This window comes from Xylocopa sonorina, chromosome 10 (assembly GCF_050948175.1).
Source record: "Xylocopa sonorina isolate GNS202 chromosome 10, iyXylSono1_principal, whole genome shotgun sequence".
Lineage (NCBI taxonomy): Eukaryota > Metazoa > Arthropoda > Insecta > Hymenoptera > Apidae > Xylocopa > Xylocopa sonorina.
The window spans coordinates 10,927,961-10,943,988 of record NC_135202.1 but is presented as its reverse complement, the minus strand read 5'-3'; the positions used below and the strand labels follow the sequence as shown (position 1 = coordinate 10,943,988).

At 57.1% G+C, this 16,028-nt stretch overlaps 1 long non-coding RNA gene across 2 annotated transcripts in view; it reads left to right on the top strand.

The window, feature by feature from the left end:
* Nucleotides 1-16,028, top strand: part of LOC143428517 (uncharacterized) — a 147,630-nt gene that overhangs the window by 31,261 nt on the left and 100,341 nt on the right. The window contains exon 1 of one of the 2 annotated variants that reach the window (XR_013102431.1): nucleotides 7,033-7,049. The exons of the other annotated variant lie outside the window; for it this stretch is intronic. This is a non-coding gene — a long non-coding RNA (uncharacterized LOC143428517). Of the gene's footprint in view, nucleotides 1-7,032; nucleotides 7,050-16,028 lie in introns of those variants that run through there. 2 annotated transcript variants of the gene reach the window in all.

The following is a 16,028-nucleotide window of genomic DNA, read 5'->3' as shown; positions in this document are numbered from 1 at the left end:
TCCTCGGGGACGCGACGCGTTCGATGGAACGATTCCCGTTAAAAATCGAGGACGGAGCCGGCGCGGCACGCGTCGACGGGTTTTTCGGGATTTCCCCGGGCGTATCGTCCGCGCGGGGTGAAAGATCAGAGCGGCCTCGCGACGGAATGAAGGGCTGATTACGGTATCGTATTATTTTAATGCGAAACATTTTAATATCCGCTGAAATATCGCGTTACCGGCCGTGGCTGTGATTACAACGCGACGCTGCGATATTAATAACGGTTCATTTGGATAACGTAATATTCCTGCAGGAAAACGCGGAAAACCTGGGACGGCGGATTTTGCAAATAGTCTTTAAATAAATATCATTGAATTTCACGTTCGATCAAGTCCGTAGGTTAATTACGGTCTCGTTTTAACGTGGGGGGAGACGGCTCGCGAGGGGCGGCAGGCAGACATTTTTCCCCGGCGACGGGGACAGGACTCGAAAGTCCTCCTGTCACCGAACCCCCGCCGCGACGCGGGTAACGCGTTTTAATAATCGCCGTCGATTCGATGAATATCCGTTTCGCCTATGAATTTCTCGCGCGTGCCGTTACAGTTTTATTTTTTTATCATCTTTTTTTATTCACTCCCCTCGCCCCTCGTTTTTCGTCCGGACGGCACGACGGGCAGCCTGTCACCATCCCAGAGACGTCCAGTCGAAAAATCCATTTCGCCGTATTACGGGAAAGCGGCCGCTGCCGACTGCATGCCGGCAGAAAATCACGAAAAAAAGGCCGAATCGATCGTCCGAGGCGCGTCCATTACGCTTTATTATACGCGCGAGCCCTCTGCGCGATCCTCTTCGTGGTTTCCCGTCGATTGGGAGCCTCTCTTTTTCTCCACCCGTGTTTCCATCGCTCCCGTCCCGCCGCAGCCTCGCTTTTCCTTCTCTCTCGAACTTCTACCCCGCGTGTGTCGTTTCCATCCGGATGACAGAGGAGAAACCGGGAAGCTACTGCACGGAACAGAGACCGCGGCACGAGGCCAAGGGGCGGGGGACCACGTTTCAGGGTAGGTAGGGCAAAAGGCTGGAACGGTGATCGCGAAAAAGAGCCAACGAATTATTTCCATCGATTCCACGATCGAATGCACCGTGCGTACGCGCGTCAGAAACTCGAGCTCGCCTTGGACGAGCGAACGAACGAGTTCGCGAACCAGCCTGCACGGGGTGTCCCCTAAATGTTTGTCGATCGATCAATCGGCTCCATAGCCACGCGTTCAAGTGGCCCGCGATGGAACGTCGAGGGGATCCGTCCAAAGTGTACCGTCACGGGGTGGACGATCTTTCTTAGACCCCGATCGACGTGACGCGCGCGACGAGTCGAGCGTAGAATCGACGGACGATTCTAAAGACGGTTAGGACGACGCGTCGATCGATCGACGGTATCGGTTTCTGTTTTCGTAGCCACGGTGTATAAAGCGCGATGCGGTGAACGCGTGTGCGTGCACATCTCTACTTTACGTTTCACCGCGGCATGGCGCGGCGCGGCGCGGCGCGACGCGGCGCGGCACCCCTAACCGTGGCTTATGGTCGTCAAAGGGATGCACGCGTGGCCTATGTGCATAATACCGTGCATCGATATAGAGCGCAGTGAACGCGGCGCGGGCCTGGTGCCTCGGCTACGGTAGGCGTTGTGTGCACGTACGGATCGCGCGTGTGCGTATGTGCCGGGGCTGCTGCCTTCGACGCTGCGTCGAGGACGGTGCAACGACCCACGTCGCGGATCGAAATTGCGAGGTCGAAGCGATGATCGAGCCGGTCCTCCAACACATTGTGTATACCGCGAGCGACGCGACCGACGTTAAAATAGTTGCCTCGGCCGGACGTCGACGCCACTCGACGCCGTTCGAATAAAAATCCCTGCACACTCGCGCCAGTCCTCACCCACCCTCCGCCACCCTCTTCTCTCTCTCTCTCTCTCTCTCACACGCTCTCTTCCTCTCACACGGTGCACACCACCGTCCCGACGTTTCGGTTGATAAGCCCCTGGAATCCTTTGTCGCGGGCCAACGCGGCCAACCGATTCATCGCGGTCGATCTTCGCGACGATTCTCGCGATGTCACCCCGTACTCCGCCCTCTCGACGTCGAGCCCTCGCCGTCGCTCTCGTACACACGCGGTGTTCCTCGGTTTCGCGTGCGCCCGGTTTTCCACGTTACGGGTGGACGTAACTGGAAACGCTGCCGGAAACGGGGAGGCGCCGAGCCCGCTATCGTTTCCCTCGCCAATTACCTCCTCTAATCTCATAAATAAGGAACTACCGACGCACGACGCTGTTCGTTACGAGCCCCCTAAAATTCCTACCTTCGCGTCTCTGCTCGCGGATCGGTCTGCAATTGCGGATAATCGGTCTACTGCTCGAAACCCCTGAAAATCTTTCGAGCCGGATAGATCGGGAGGCGAATTATACCGCGGCGATGACCACGGTTTTCCCGCCGCGATACGACGAGGACGGAAGCGTTTCGAGTGGAAAGAGGGTCGGTGACCATGACGCCTTCGGACAGCTGTCCGGTTCCCTCGTACACGACGTAGGGGAAGGCGCCAGGGGCATCCTTCGTACGGCCACCACCTTCTCTATCCCATAACACTTTGACCGGTCGATACGATCTTAAATGCAATTCGCTCGCTCCGTAACAGCTAATTTTAAGCAGCCTATTTATGCTCCTGTTTATTCATTCATGCCGATACCACGGGCCGGGGGCAATATAGCTGCTCGTTTCGTGCGGCTTTTCCATTCGTCCTGCGGCACGGCTGCCCCCTTTTTCGACGCCAGCCCGGGAGAGGGTCTCTTTTGCCAGGCCTTCGCACGCACTTGGACGCTCGTCGCGTGTCACCTCGTCGCGTCGCCCGAACCAGAGAGAAAACCCTCTCCGCGCGGATCGCGGCGGACCTGTTCGCGATCGAGGCAAAAATAGGCGAGAGGAGAAACCTATCGCCGATACAAACCCGTAACCGTCGAACCCCTGTTCAAAGTAGCGTCGTACCGATGCCAAAGCTCGTGCCGGCTCGGATCGAAGCCGCTTATCGAGGATGACATCGTTAAATAGCCGCGCGACCGCTGTAATCGCGTCGTAATCGGTGACGAACGGCACCGATAGTCTGGGAAACGGTCGAGCCACGGTCCTCGCCGGGCAGGACAGGCTCGTAAACCGGCGATCGTTGCGCAACGCGGTTACACGCGCTTACGAGCGCACCGCTCGTCGTCGTCCTCGTCGTCGTCGTCGTCGCGGATACTTCGAAGAAGGAAAGTGCACACGGCGAGAGAACCACGCGAGGAGAGAAAGAGAGGGTGGCGACGACCGTTCCTCGATTCAGTTATAATCGCGAGTCGATGCCGCCGAATATAAACCTCCGCAGGTTGGTTAACGGTTTCTGGGCAGGGATCCGCGCGGTACACGACAGTTACATTAGCCTGGGGGCCCCCGAGATACCGATACCGTCGAGCGGCGTTCGGCTTCGTTTTCCGCGACCTCACGCGTGCCTAGCCCGCTCGAGCATTCGCCCGGGGAGTGGTTGGCGTTGCATCGCGCGATTACTGCCTCCTTCCGACCCTTCCCTCTATCCCTCTCTCCCTCTCTCTCATTCGGATTCCCTGTTTTATTAACTCGGAACGATGCGTGGAAATGTAGAAGAATGTTCGCGCGACCAACTCCTCGCGCATGGATGTAATAATAGTCTTTATTACGCCATTAAATTGGAAAGGTGAAATGCGCGAGGTTCAGCCTTCGTTGAGACTCGAAACTGTACAAGCTGATTGACGAAAGCGGGTACAGAGACGGCGAGGAGGATTGCGAAAAATGTTGTTTTTCTTTTCTTTTTTTTTTCTTCTCTTTTTTCCTGTTATCGCTTCGCGCGATGCCTCGCGAGAGAATCGCAGACGCGAGCCTCGCGGAAGGCGGACAGAACCGGCGCGCGAAACACAGGAGGAGGCGACTATAAACGACTATCCCTATGGCGTAACTATACGGCCCACTAAAACTTACCCGTTGCATAATTCCGAAGCGGCGCGTATGCCTACGCTCTTCGAGAGGGAGCGTCGTTCTCGCGTCCTCCACGGCTTTCAGCAGCCCCGCGCGCGGTTCTTCCCTTCTTCTTTCTGTTATTCCACCACCGTTCTCCGCTCCTTTGTCCCCTCGCGCTGCGCCCTCCGCCTCGCGTCCGCATCTCTCCTCGTTCCTCTCGCGAACGAGATCTCGTTCGCGTCGATCGCGAATCCATTAACGAGTGGAACGCGGGGTTGATCCGTTCCTCCGTGGGATCCTTCAATTATAGATGGCTGGATCAAACCCCCTCCCGGTAATTAGCTCGGAACTAGTTACATTTTACGGCGACCAGCGCGCGCCGTAAGTTTGCGCAGAGTTTAACGCTCGCGATCCATAAACACTTGGCACTTATTGCAGCGCAGCTGTAATATCATTGCCCCGGCGCATCCTTCGGCGTAAGCCGATGTGCGGCGATAATTTGCGCTACACCTGTTTCGTTCGAGTACACGGCTACGTCGTGGAACGATGTTCGCCGATGGTGCCGTTGCGAGCCGTGGCAGCCCGTTTTCGAAGTACGAAACGGGGCGAACTTCTTCTCGCCCTTCTCGTTCTTCGATTCGTGCAGACGCGGTTCGAGCGTTGCTCGGCCAGCGTAACGATCTACATAAGAAAAGGAGGAAGGTGACAAGGCCTGGCATTGTCTAACGGCGACGACGGTTCACTTTGCTCGGACAATGCTTTGGAAAAAAAGATGTCACAGCAGCGGGGACCAGCGTAAATTACATTCTGTACTAGCGAGCATTTTCGATCGAACGGCGCTCGTTTCGCCTTCGCCGCCTGCGATGAGTCAACGAGCCGGCGCGTTCTCACACACGAGAACGTTTCGCACCGTACCAACAACGATGGACTCCGAAACGAATCGAATCGAATCGCCACGAATCGACAATCTCCAATCGAGCGGTTTCGAAACCTCGTTGCCTGCTCGTAATCAACGGGTGCTGCTTATTCGAGAAAAATCAGTCGGTTCCCATGCGACGAATACCCACCGGTTCGCGGCGTGTTTTCCAGCTGGCCGATCCATTAGCCTCTCGATCGCATTCCACGACTCGGTCATTCGGCGCGGTGCGTCGCGGAGCGGCGCGCCGGCCACGGACGACTAATTGCGAGAGCAATGAATCCCGTGGACAGTCCGTGGCATCGAAGCGGAATTAACGACCCGGGGACCATCGCCGCTATCCTTAAACCTCGCGCGCTTAATCCGTGCGCTCTCGAACGTCTCTTCTCTGTAGACGACGCTTCGAATCAGAGGGCAATTCGAAAGATCGTCGTTGATCGTTTTACGAAGGATCGTCCCCCCGTCTTTCGAACGCCAGCCGTCTGCGTGGATCACGAGAGGAAGAGTAACTCGTTCCACGACCACCAGAGATTACGATTAACGCACGGCGATCAAGATCGCAGCAATTGGGAGACGAGTCGTATTCCAACGACTTTGCATCGTCCGGTGGAGGGTGGAGGGTGGCGTCCCGCGGGTTTCGGCTGTTGCCGGAGCGTCTGAGAGGAAGAGAGAGCCGGAGGAGGATGTGGATCGAGAGGAGGGATTCGCGGGGGTACGATGAAGCGAGAAAGAAGACGGAGCAGAAGCGAGCGGAACGCGTCTCGATAGAGAGAACGAGCGAGTAAGCGAGCGAGCGAACGAACGAACGAACGAACGAACGAACGATTTCGCTGGCCTTGACGCAGCGACGGAGGGCGATGCACCTCTCCTGGCGAACACACTGCGAAACCAGGAGCGCGTCGCGAGCCACGGACGCACACACGCGCCGGTTCACTTTCTCATAGACGACACACGCTCCTCCTCGTGTCCCTCGCCGCATCGTGCACGCTCCGTATTTCGAGGATCCGTGCCAAATTTCGCCGGGTTCGTTATCCCTCTGCGGCGAGGGGAAACCGCGCGCGGTTGGCACGGCTCGCGCGCCGCGTATATTCAACAATTTAATTCAACTGTTCGTACGCGACCTACTTGCTCATTATGAATGAAGAAGAAGAAGAAGAAGAAGACGAAGACGAAGAAGAAGAAGAAGAAGAAGAACAAGGTACCAGGAGGAGGAGTAGGAGGAGGGGGAGAAGGAATTCTACTCCGAACGTGGACGAAAACAGCGAGCTCGATTGGCATGCGATAGTGTCCAATGGAAGGCGCGCACGAGCGCGAATACGTATGTGTGTACGTGCAGGCGTGCAACGGGTGCAGGAGGGCCCGGTCCAACTCGCGAACGCTCGACACTGACCTCACCCAACGACCGCCACCGCCGCCGCCGCCTCCTGCACCCCGGACCCTTCCCACCCAGCCAGCCCCCAGTACACTGCCTGCCAAAAGTTGTCCCAAGAATTCGCCTCCGCTATAGTCTGTGTTCGCGTGTGTGCATCGACGGGCACGCCACAGGTGCGCGTCCCCTTTCAATTCGATCCTCTCTCTCTCTCTCTCTCTCACGCTCCCCGAACGCCTCGCTTCCCCGAGGAATACGCGTCGATCGTGACGCTCGAATGCGCCTCGGCTCGAACAGCGAATCTCTCGATCGTTCGAAACGATCTGACCGGAGAAGAGACGCGGGTAGCGTCTCGATGGAACGGGCGAAAGGAGGCTCGAGACGTCCCGTCTCCGAAACACTGGGACGTGGACGACGCGAGAGGGGAGGTAGAGGGGCAGCGTCGGAGGCGAACGCAGAAACCGCAATTCTTTTCTTTCGCCCGCTCCCAGCTTCGTGGCCACCGGTGCAATGCACCGTGAACCCCGGGCATATGGACTGACGGGCATAACCGCGGACGAGCCAACCCAGGCGAAACCCCGAACGGGAAACGACTCGACGAAATGACGGGAGAGGCGAAGCGGCGGTGGCGAACGCGAACCAGAGGAGGCAACGGAAGACGAGGAAGAAAGGGAGGAGCCGGTCGACGCTCGCGGAGAGAGTCGACGGGACTGGCTTCGCATTTTCGGCCCGCGGGAACGCGAGCCACGGCCAAGCCACGGGGACGGAGGATAGGTCGGGACTTGGTTTATGGACCTGCCGGGGTCCTCCCTTCCTTCCTACGATCCTCTTCTTTACACTCGTCCCCCCCTTTCCGGCCCCGTTACCCGGCATTGCCCCCTTATAGTCCCTTTCTTCGCGATCGTTGCACCGCGCGTATACGCGCCTCTTGTTATTAAGCTCGGTGCCCACGGTCGTTCCAGCCGGCCCCGACGGCGAACGCGTACTGCCCGTTCGGCCACAGGTGGTCATAAATGAAAACGGGCCGCTCGTAGATATCTACCGAACTGGAATGAAGATCGAGAGTGATAAACTTCCGCTCGAGGCTTACAGAACCTCGACGACGATCCGATGTTCCTTGGCTGACGCGATTCTCGCGTGGTACTCTCTCACCCTTAAGAATACGGTAGCGCGAAATTTGGAGCGTCGTCGCTGAGTCGTTCGACCTAATCCTCTGCCTCTTCGTCGCTTCGCTAAGCGCGCTGCATCGAACGGGCGTTTATTGGCCAGTTCATTTAATTGTAACGAGCAACGCAGCGAGGATCGATGCACGAAACGCGTTCCAGCTGGCTCGCGGGCAGCGTCGAAAAAAAATGTTGACGGGGGCAAGGGAAAAATGGGGCCGGTCGGGACCGTGGCCGGCGCTCTCGCGCGTGTCACGAACCAGTGACTCGCGGAACGAAGTCGATGAATAGGAGCGTTGATAATTACCGAGCATGGGCGTTCGCAATGGCCGGGACAAAAGCCCCTTTTGTTCGCCCCGGGACAGGATACTTTTGCAAAAGCAAATACAACGCCGTAGGTTCGGGCTCGCTCTCTCCTCCCGCGTCGATTTATCGACTCTGCCCGTTCGCTATCGGCGCCGATCGTTCGGACGCATCCACGATCCGTTGCTCGGCGGAACGGACGTCGGGGAACTTGAGGCGACGGGCAAAAACCGATACGTTGCCTCTCGCGTCGAGCGGACCGGTTGCAAGGATAACGCGAACCGATTTCGATCGATGCTCCATCCGCTGGACGCGTGCATTCTTGCTTTCCCACTTCTTCTTCTTCTTCTTCTTCTTCTTTAACCACGAACGAACTGCGAGAACCATCCATCCATCGATCGATCCATCCACTGGCATTTTTCGACGATTTTTGGTGCCAGCCACACGGAGATGGATGATAACTCGCGTTTAACGCTGGTGACCTCGATGGCAAGCGCGTGGGGTCAGAGAAAGAGAGGATCTTTCAGTCGGTGCGAACGGAGGCGACATTCTCGGAACGACTTCATGGCCGGTGCCAATTTGCGCGACCTTGCGCCGAGTTGGCGGCCAGTTTGGCCATCGGAAGGGTACGCGGCATCGACCTCAGACGGGAGAAGAAACGATTCGGAAACGGTTCGAGGCTGTTCGGGTTGTCAGTGGTTCGTACACGTAGGCGTAACTGGCGCACCGAGAGCGGCTATAAATAAGTAACGCCGATCGAACTCGTGGACGTATCGTGAAATCTGGCGTGTGGTATCGCCGGGGCTTTTGGAACTGCTAACTCGCACTTTACTCGGGAACGCGAATAAACGCGATTCTCGAGCTGTCAATCAGAGAGAGAGAGAGAAAGAGGGAGAGAGGGAGGGAGCGTCTACGCGCGAATTCGACTGTAACAGATGCGCTTTAATCCTGGCAATTATGCCAGCCGCCGCGAGCCGTTCCATCCGCCGCTGATCGTTACAAATACCTACTGCTCGTCAGCTGGATGAACCGCGGTTGATTTCTCGCGAATTACAGACCGTGCGCAGATAGAGTAAGATACACGTGGCGTGGCGAGAGGCGCGCGATTTTATCTGCTGGTCGAGAATCGTGTGTCGCGGATCAAGAAACGGGCGTAGCGCTGCTCCGCGTCGACGATATCGGGGATCACGGTGTAGATAATCCGGCGGCGACGAGCCGGTTTCGAAACAATGCCTGCCAGACGATAACACCCGCGCAGCATCGGTGAAATTCGGAGAAAATCCATCGGCAACGACCGATAAGCGGTCGCTGCCGGATGGCGCAATTATAATACAGAGGCGCGTGCAGAGCGCGGCGGAACAGACGCGCGCGTCCGAGGTGTTTATTTGCCTGGCGTTGATGAGAACGAATCGCCTCCCTGGTGACACGCGCGCAACAGGAAAAATCGTGGCTGAGAACTGAAGAGGGAGCGGGTAACCGCGTCCGTTAGTTTCCCCGCGTGTTGAAATAAAAATTCACCCGTCCCGGGTCGTCGACGGCCGGGTCTCGTTTTATTCATTTCCGGGACGAGAGAGAGACGCGGTTGGTAAAAGCTGCTCGCGGTCGACGTCGACATTGACCCTGTCCAGACGCGAGACGAGATCAAATTCGTTCGACGCATCGGCACGAGAATCGTATCAATTATCCCGGCGCGGAGGTAATCGCGTTTGCAGACGTTGATCGTCGGTTCGCGAGTGAATTATTTTCACGGGCGAACGAGCGCGTGGCCTAAATTCGGTGGCTGGGTTCCTCTCTGTTGGCCAGTAGCCGCGAGTAATTTAAACACCTATTAGCCCGCGCGGCGGCCAAGCGCGATCCATTACGCCCGCGGAATGCTCTTAATCGGTTGTCGCGGCGTTACGCGCGCCTCGTCCCGTCCCACGAAAACGCGAGCCTCGGCTGCGGCTGCCCCGTCGTTCGCCGTGGGCTACTTTCCTTCAAAGCGCGCGATACAAAAGCTACGCGGCGGCATTGAAAACCGGGGCGATCGCAATGAGGGAGAGAGAGAAGGGCAGAGAGCTGGCTCGCCGGATTAAAACGATCGGTATCGCGAATCGAGGCTAATTTTTAATCCCTTTCCGGGGTATCGCGACGTCGAAACGCGGATGGAAATCGCGGCGGACGGAACAAAAGGCGCTCTCGGGAAGAATGCGCGTGGCAAAGGACCGGGGAATGGAAACGAACGAGCCCGCGGTAATAGAAGAGCATAGAGTAGAGAGGAACGAAATCAGGGCGACGGCTATTGTTACTTAGTTAATTTCAAGCTGCACTTGGAAGAGGTAAAACTGCGCTCGCTTAATGCCCGTGTGTGTAGCCCGAGTGCGCGCATTGTCTGCGCGCTGCCGATGCCCAACGGGGTCCGCTTCTAAATCCGAGCGTGCACTCGCTTAATCCGCGCGCACAACACCGGTACCAGGGCTTAGGGGCGCGGGAGAGCGCGCGCGCACGAGCGCACGGCCGTGGGGGCGGAAGGTAGCGGTTGGTCGCCGTGGAACTCGCGCGGACACAGCCGCTACGCGCGATTGCCGGTGAGCGGGCACGCGGGCTCGCTTCGCCCCCCGGTGTCCAAACAATGCGCGTTTCGCCGCGAATACGCGGATTTATCGACGATACAGAGACAATGAGCCTGCTCGCGGGCCTGCTGCGCCCCGCGTAGAGGGGCGCCTCCGTTAGATAGGATACCGCCAGGAAGACCGCCCCGCCCTCGAATTCCACGCGAAAACCTCTTAACTTTCGGTATTGTTCCCGGGGATAATGTCTCCTCTGACGATATCCGTTTCTCGGAATTACCGATTAACGAGCACCAAGCCGGGAGATTACGCGCGCCGCTCGTTTCGCAGACCGCGGCGATCCACGCGCTCCACCGCTGTATCCGCGTGCGCGCACACGCGCGTACCTTAATACGCGGTACACGTCTGCGTGCTTCGCACGACCCGGTGAAACGGAGTAAATTCGACGGCGATATTTCGCTCGATAGCTTTTGGAAGCGGAGTACAGAGAGCGCACTGGCGAACCTAGGAGGAAGCAGTTTGTCCCTCGATCCGATCCTCCGCACCCTCCACGTCCTTATCCCTATTTAGCCGCGTCGTGGGCTTACGTGCTTTGGATTTGAGCAGTTTTTGCGAAACTATGCTACCGGAAGTAACCGCGGAAGCCCAAGCGGTAGCCGTGTGCACCCTGCCCCTCCACTAGCTGCCTCGAGTACGATCGATTCTCGTTGGATAATTTCCAGTGTGACGATCAAGGAGCCGACGCGAGCCGCGCCACGCGTTATTTAAACGACAACGCGTGAAGCGAGATGAACCGGCGCTTTTACGTAACGCGTAATTAAAGACGCCTATTGTCGCGTTAGCTCTTTAATCGCCGATACCCGAGCACGTCTTTCGCGCTCGATTTTTTCGCTCCCTCGACGCTCGCTCGTCCTTCCTCGGACCTACTCGCTCCTAACCGACCACTTCGTCCTGTTTCGCGGTAAATTTCTAGCGCCACTTTTCGTACGGCTGGGGGAACGAGAACGCGCGGCTCGCGCAAAAAGGAGCAACAGACGCGACGACGAAAAACACGTCGAAGGTCCGCGCGATTCACGGCAGAGTTCGAGGTCGGGCCTCGTCTACCTACCGAATACTCGTCCGCCTGCAGGCCCGCCCCCGACCTTCGACGCGGCTCCAGCTAGCCACGACCTCGATTCGTTTTATTAACATTTCGCCTGGGCAAACATTCGGCTCGAGGGATCCGACCTACCTCGAGGTTAAGGCCGCCCAGCAGGGTGGGGACGGTAGACGATCCGTGACGATTCGACGGCCGCCATCCAGCCGAATTCTTCTCGGATGATTCCATCCGTCGTCCGCGCGTTCGTGTATTTCCTCGTGACAAGTGTTGCAGTAAATACGGACGAGGAAAAAAGCGCGGAACTCGCATAAATGTCGCGGAGATTGCTCTACGTCAATTACAAACTCCAACTACGATAATATTATCTGTTCGAAACGGATGTCCACTCCAGAGCGCCGCAGGAATGTTACGAAAACGCGCGTTGACCAAATCGTCGACGATCGATCCATCCGCGAACGATGGACGATCGCCACCGTGGATGCGACGCTCGACCTCGACGATCCTCGAAAATCGTGATCGTCGCGAGAGGATCGTACTCTCGCGGGTAAGATCGACGAGTCGAACGACAGTTGCGAAACAAAGATCGCGGGGACCGGAAGGATGAGGCAATAGACGACAGAGGAACAAGTTGTGATAGCGTGTTTCGCAATTAGCGTTGGCATACGGACGAGTTCTCGCCGGCGCAAACTCCGCGAACGCGTTTCAGATCCCCTTAAACTCTTCCCCGGGTAGAACTTTCGCCGTAACAGTCGCGCTAGCCGAGTGGAACAGTCGTAAAATCAAATGGTAGCGCGCGTCTGAGTTTAAACGCGTGACTCTTGCTCGGATTACCGGCGTCATTAGCGGGCCAGTTCCCGCGGCGGGACGACGAGGAAGACGGCTGATATTTCGACGGTGCGCCGTTGCGGTACGCGTCAGCCTCGTCGCATTCGAATTGACACAGCTGCTTAAAGTTTCCGACCTTCGGCGCAACTGGCGACGGGGAACGCGCGACGAGCCACCAGGCAGAGGCGTGAAAATTTCAGGCCCCGGACCACTCGCTCGAGGAAACGACAAAATTTCGCGAGCGTCCAACAGCGCGGGTGCGTCATCATCGGTTCAAGTCGAATCACCGAGCGGTCATTGCACCGTCGGTAGCTCCTCTGTCAATGAAGCGGGCCGAGTGCTCGCTCTAATTTCGATCAATTAATAAAAGACTGAGGCTGCCCCGCCAGGAAGGGCCGGCCGCTGTCTCCGTTCGCGTGGAATTAAGCATATTTACGGGAGATGCGGTGCGGGAACGGTCGAGCCGTTCCCGTGCCCGCCTCCCTCGAACGTCCCATCTGTGCCATCGCGTGCTCTCGTCCGCGTCGTCGCGATCCTTTGCGATTCTTCGCCGGAACCAACGATCGAGCCGCGCGCGCCGCGACGCGTGGCTCTCCTCGGCTAGCCGATGGATGCTCGCAGCGGGTACGCGGAGGTAAAAAAAAAAAAAAAAAAAAAAAAAATAGGGCGTGCGCGAGAAGGTGGAAAAGAAAGGGAGGAAGTCGCGGCGATTCGTATGAAACGCCGATAACTCCCGTTATCGATCGCTGCGCCGGATGCAGGTTTATAAGCCTTTCAGATTACGCGGTCCCCTCGACGGTGCATCGAATGCACCGGCCTCTCCTCTCTTTCCTCTACCCGTCACCCTCCTCCTCCTCTTCCTCCCTCTCCCGGCCACCCTTTCCTACTCTTTCTCTCGGCTCTCTCGCACCCGCCTTCGGCCCCTCGGCGTCCCACTCGCCCCTTACCCCCAACCCCGTTTCACGTTCCCTGCCGCTGAGACCCTTCTGCGCGATTTATCAACCTCGCCCTGCTCTCGCCCTCTCCCCCTCCCCTCCCTCCTCCTCCTTTCCTCGCTTTCGCTCGCGCCGGCACCGATGCAGTTTTGCAATTTCAACCTCATTTTTGCGCATCGCTATCGCGCCGGGCAAACACGATAAAGCGAGCGACTTTATCAGGTACCGCGGCGCTTATCGGCGCGGTTTATTTTTTCAGGCCACTCGGGCATTTTCGCAAGAATCCACGCGCGCGCCCGGCTGTCACACTCTCTCTCTCTCTCTCTCTCTCTCTCTCTTCCTCTTTCTCCCTTCGAATAACGCACGAGCCTCTGTCGCAATTCCGTCCCCTTACGATCGTCGCACCGTCCGCACCGTCTTTCGATAGCCTCGACCGGGGACGCCGTTCGATCCCCGTAGCTACCGCGCGAGATGAATCCGCGCGAGCGGAAAGAGGCCAGCGAGCAACGGTGGCCACTGGTGAAAGTGAACACACGCGCGAATCTATATCTATCCGTCGATGGGACCTGTAAATTCGCCGCGAGTACGCGAATAATCGCGCTCCCGTTTACGGCTAGCGATTTTTCCGGCCCCGCCGTCAGCCGGCCGTCGACGCTCGCGATCTCGCGATACCGTGGCGTACATTCGAGGCGACGCGACGCCTCGCGGAACGGTTTCTTAATAGTAATCGGCGGCGTACTCGCGGCGGAGATAGCGTGACGTTAATTCATTCATAAATAACGGGCGAGTACCGGTGGTAACCGTGCGGGTAGCGGCTAAACTATCGCAAAAATGTAATTCACCTCGGCTTACTTAGAGGTTCGAGCGGGCGCGTTCGACGGCCAACGATTCGCCAATCGTACCGGGGAATTCCTCGTCTCTTCTTTTTTTTCTATTGTCAATCAGTTATTTCTCTGTCATCTCCTTCTCTTGTCTTCAAATAATTACGTTCGATCGTGGATTAAAAGATATCCCCTTTCTCGCTGGTCTACGCGAGGCGAACGTCCCCTTTTCGGCGTACTCGAGGCAGCCATTTTGCCGGGGAAGAGAATATTTTCTAATATACGCGAGGGATCGCCTCTAATTAATCAAGTTAAGCTCGCTTCGTTCCAGTTTTATTACGCGTTCCCGGAAAATTCTTTCCGACAACCGATGGGTGTTGCCAGACGGTCGAGTAGATTAGGCCCGACTGGTCAGACCGGAGACTCGAGCTCGAATTTCGTTCGAAGCAATCGAGCCTGGCCAAGGAGTACTCCAGTCGTCCTCCGGATGACTGGCATTTCTCGAGCACGCCGTTTTTGGTGCTGCCTACAAAGAGATCTCCACGGTCCCCGCTGAACGGTGCTCCGCTTACGCGGTTCTAATTACGTTACCAGGCGGCTCGAGGTCGTCTAAGACACTCCTAAATTCAGATCGCAATTTTCCGCATTAATTTCGCGGGACGACGAGTAGTCCGCGCAGAGAGAGAGACGGGTGGAGGGTATCGCGGTGACTTACGGATCGAGCCGGGGGACAAAGCCGCGAGTTAATTAGAGCGAAGAACGAGGCGCAGAGCGGCGGCGGTGCCGCGATTCAAAAGGTTCATCGACGTCCCGACGCCGCTTCCTTCCTACCGCGGATCGTTGCGTCGTCCCCTGCAGGATAGCTGCGGTCTCATGAAAACTTGGGCTTTACGTAACAAGATGGACGCGCCAGTTTCCGTGTGCCTTTCACGCGGCAAGGCCACAGAAGCACGCCGAGTCGCCGTGGGATCGTAAGGGCGCGTTTACACGCGTTCGATTCCGCGTGTACGTGCCCCTACGTGGCCGTTACGTGTGCGCCTCTCTATGCGCTGGATATATGTGCATACCCGATGCAAAATGCTACACGTAGGTAGCTCGGCTGGCCAGTGTCTCCCAACCTTCTTACGCGTCCTCATTTTCAATTTCTGTCTGCTATTCTGTCTTCTCTGCTCGGAAACGGTCCAGATCGATCGAGATCGATCGTCACCTCGAGTCCTCCCTCGTATGCGCGTTCTTTCGGAAGCGTCGCGAGAGACCACGCGTACAGCGGCGAAAGCGTCGTTCGATCGTAAATGTCTCGCGTCGCCGACGTTGGGCTCCAGCAAAAAATCACGAAGAAGAGACATTGGGAAACGCTGACACTGTTGCGATTGCGCCGATCTCCGTCGACTTTGCGAGCCAAGACCGTGAACCGATCGTGGGAGTCTGCGGAGCCGAGCAGTTAGACGCACGCCGAACCAAAGAAATACCCGGCGAACGCCGCGCGCGTTCTCTCTTTCCATTCATTTTCTCGGATCTCTCGCTCGATCGCCGCCGTTTCGGCGTCGAAACGCCTCGGTCCCGGCCGCGGCTGCCACCTGGCGAATCGATCGTTCTCCCTGCGGATGTTAAACGCTCTCAGCCACCGCTGTACGTCGAAGCCGTCCCGCTTCTTCGCGATGATAACGACGGGGATACTGTTATAACGTACCTACTCGCGTAGGTACGCGCGCGTACAGCAGGTTCGAGTATTATTGCGGAGCGAAACGAGTTACCGTTCTCCCCTCGATTCGAAATCTCCTCGTACGTATGGACATGTATGTTTGTACGTATGTATATATATATATATATATATACGTATATACGTGTGTCTCTTTCTCTTTTTTTTCCCCTCCGGAAGGCAATTAGTTCGTGCTTGATTCACGCCGTCTAATTTACCATTCTAATCGCGAGCAGTTGCATACTGGATGGTAATTTTAATAGAAACCGTTAATTTAACGTCCGCTAAGAAAGGCACCGCGATCGTGGTGGGAGCCGAACGAGGAGGAGGGACACGCGGGGCGGCGGCGCAAAGGAGGG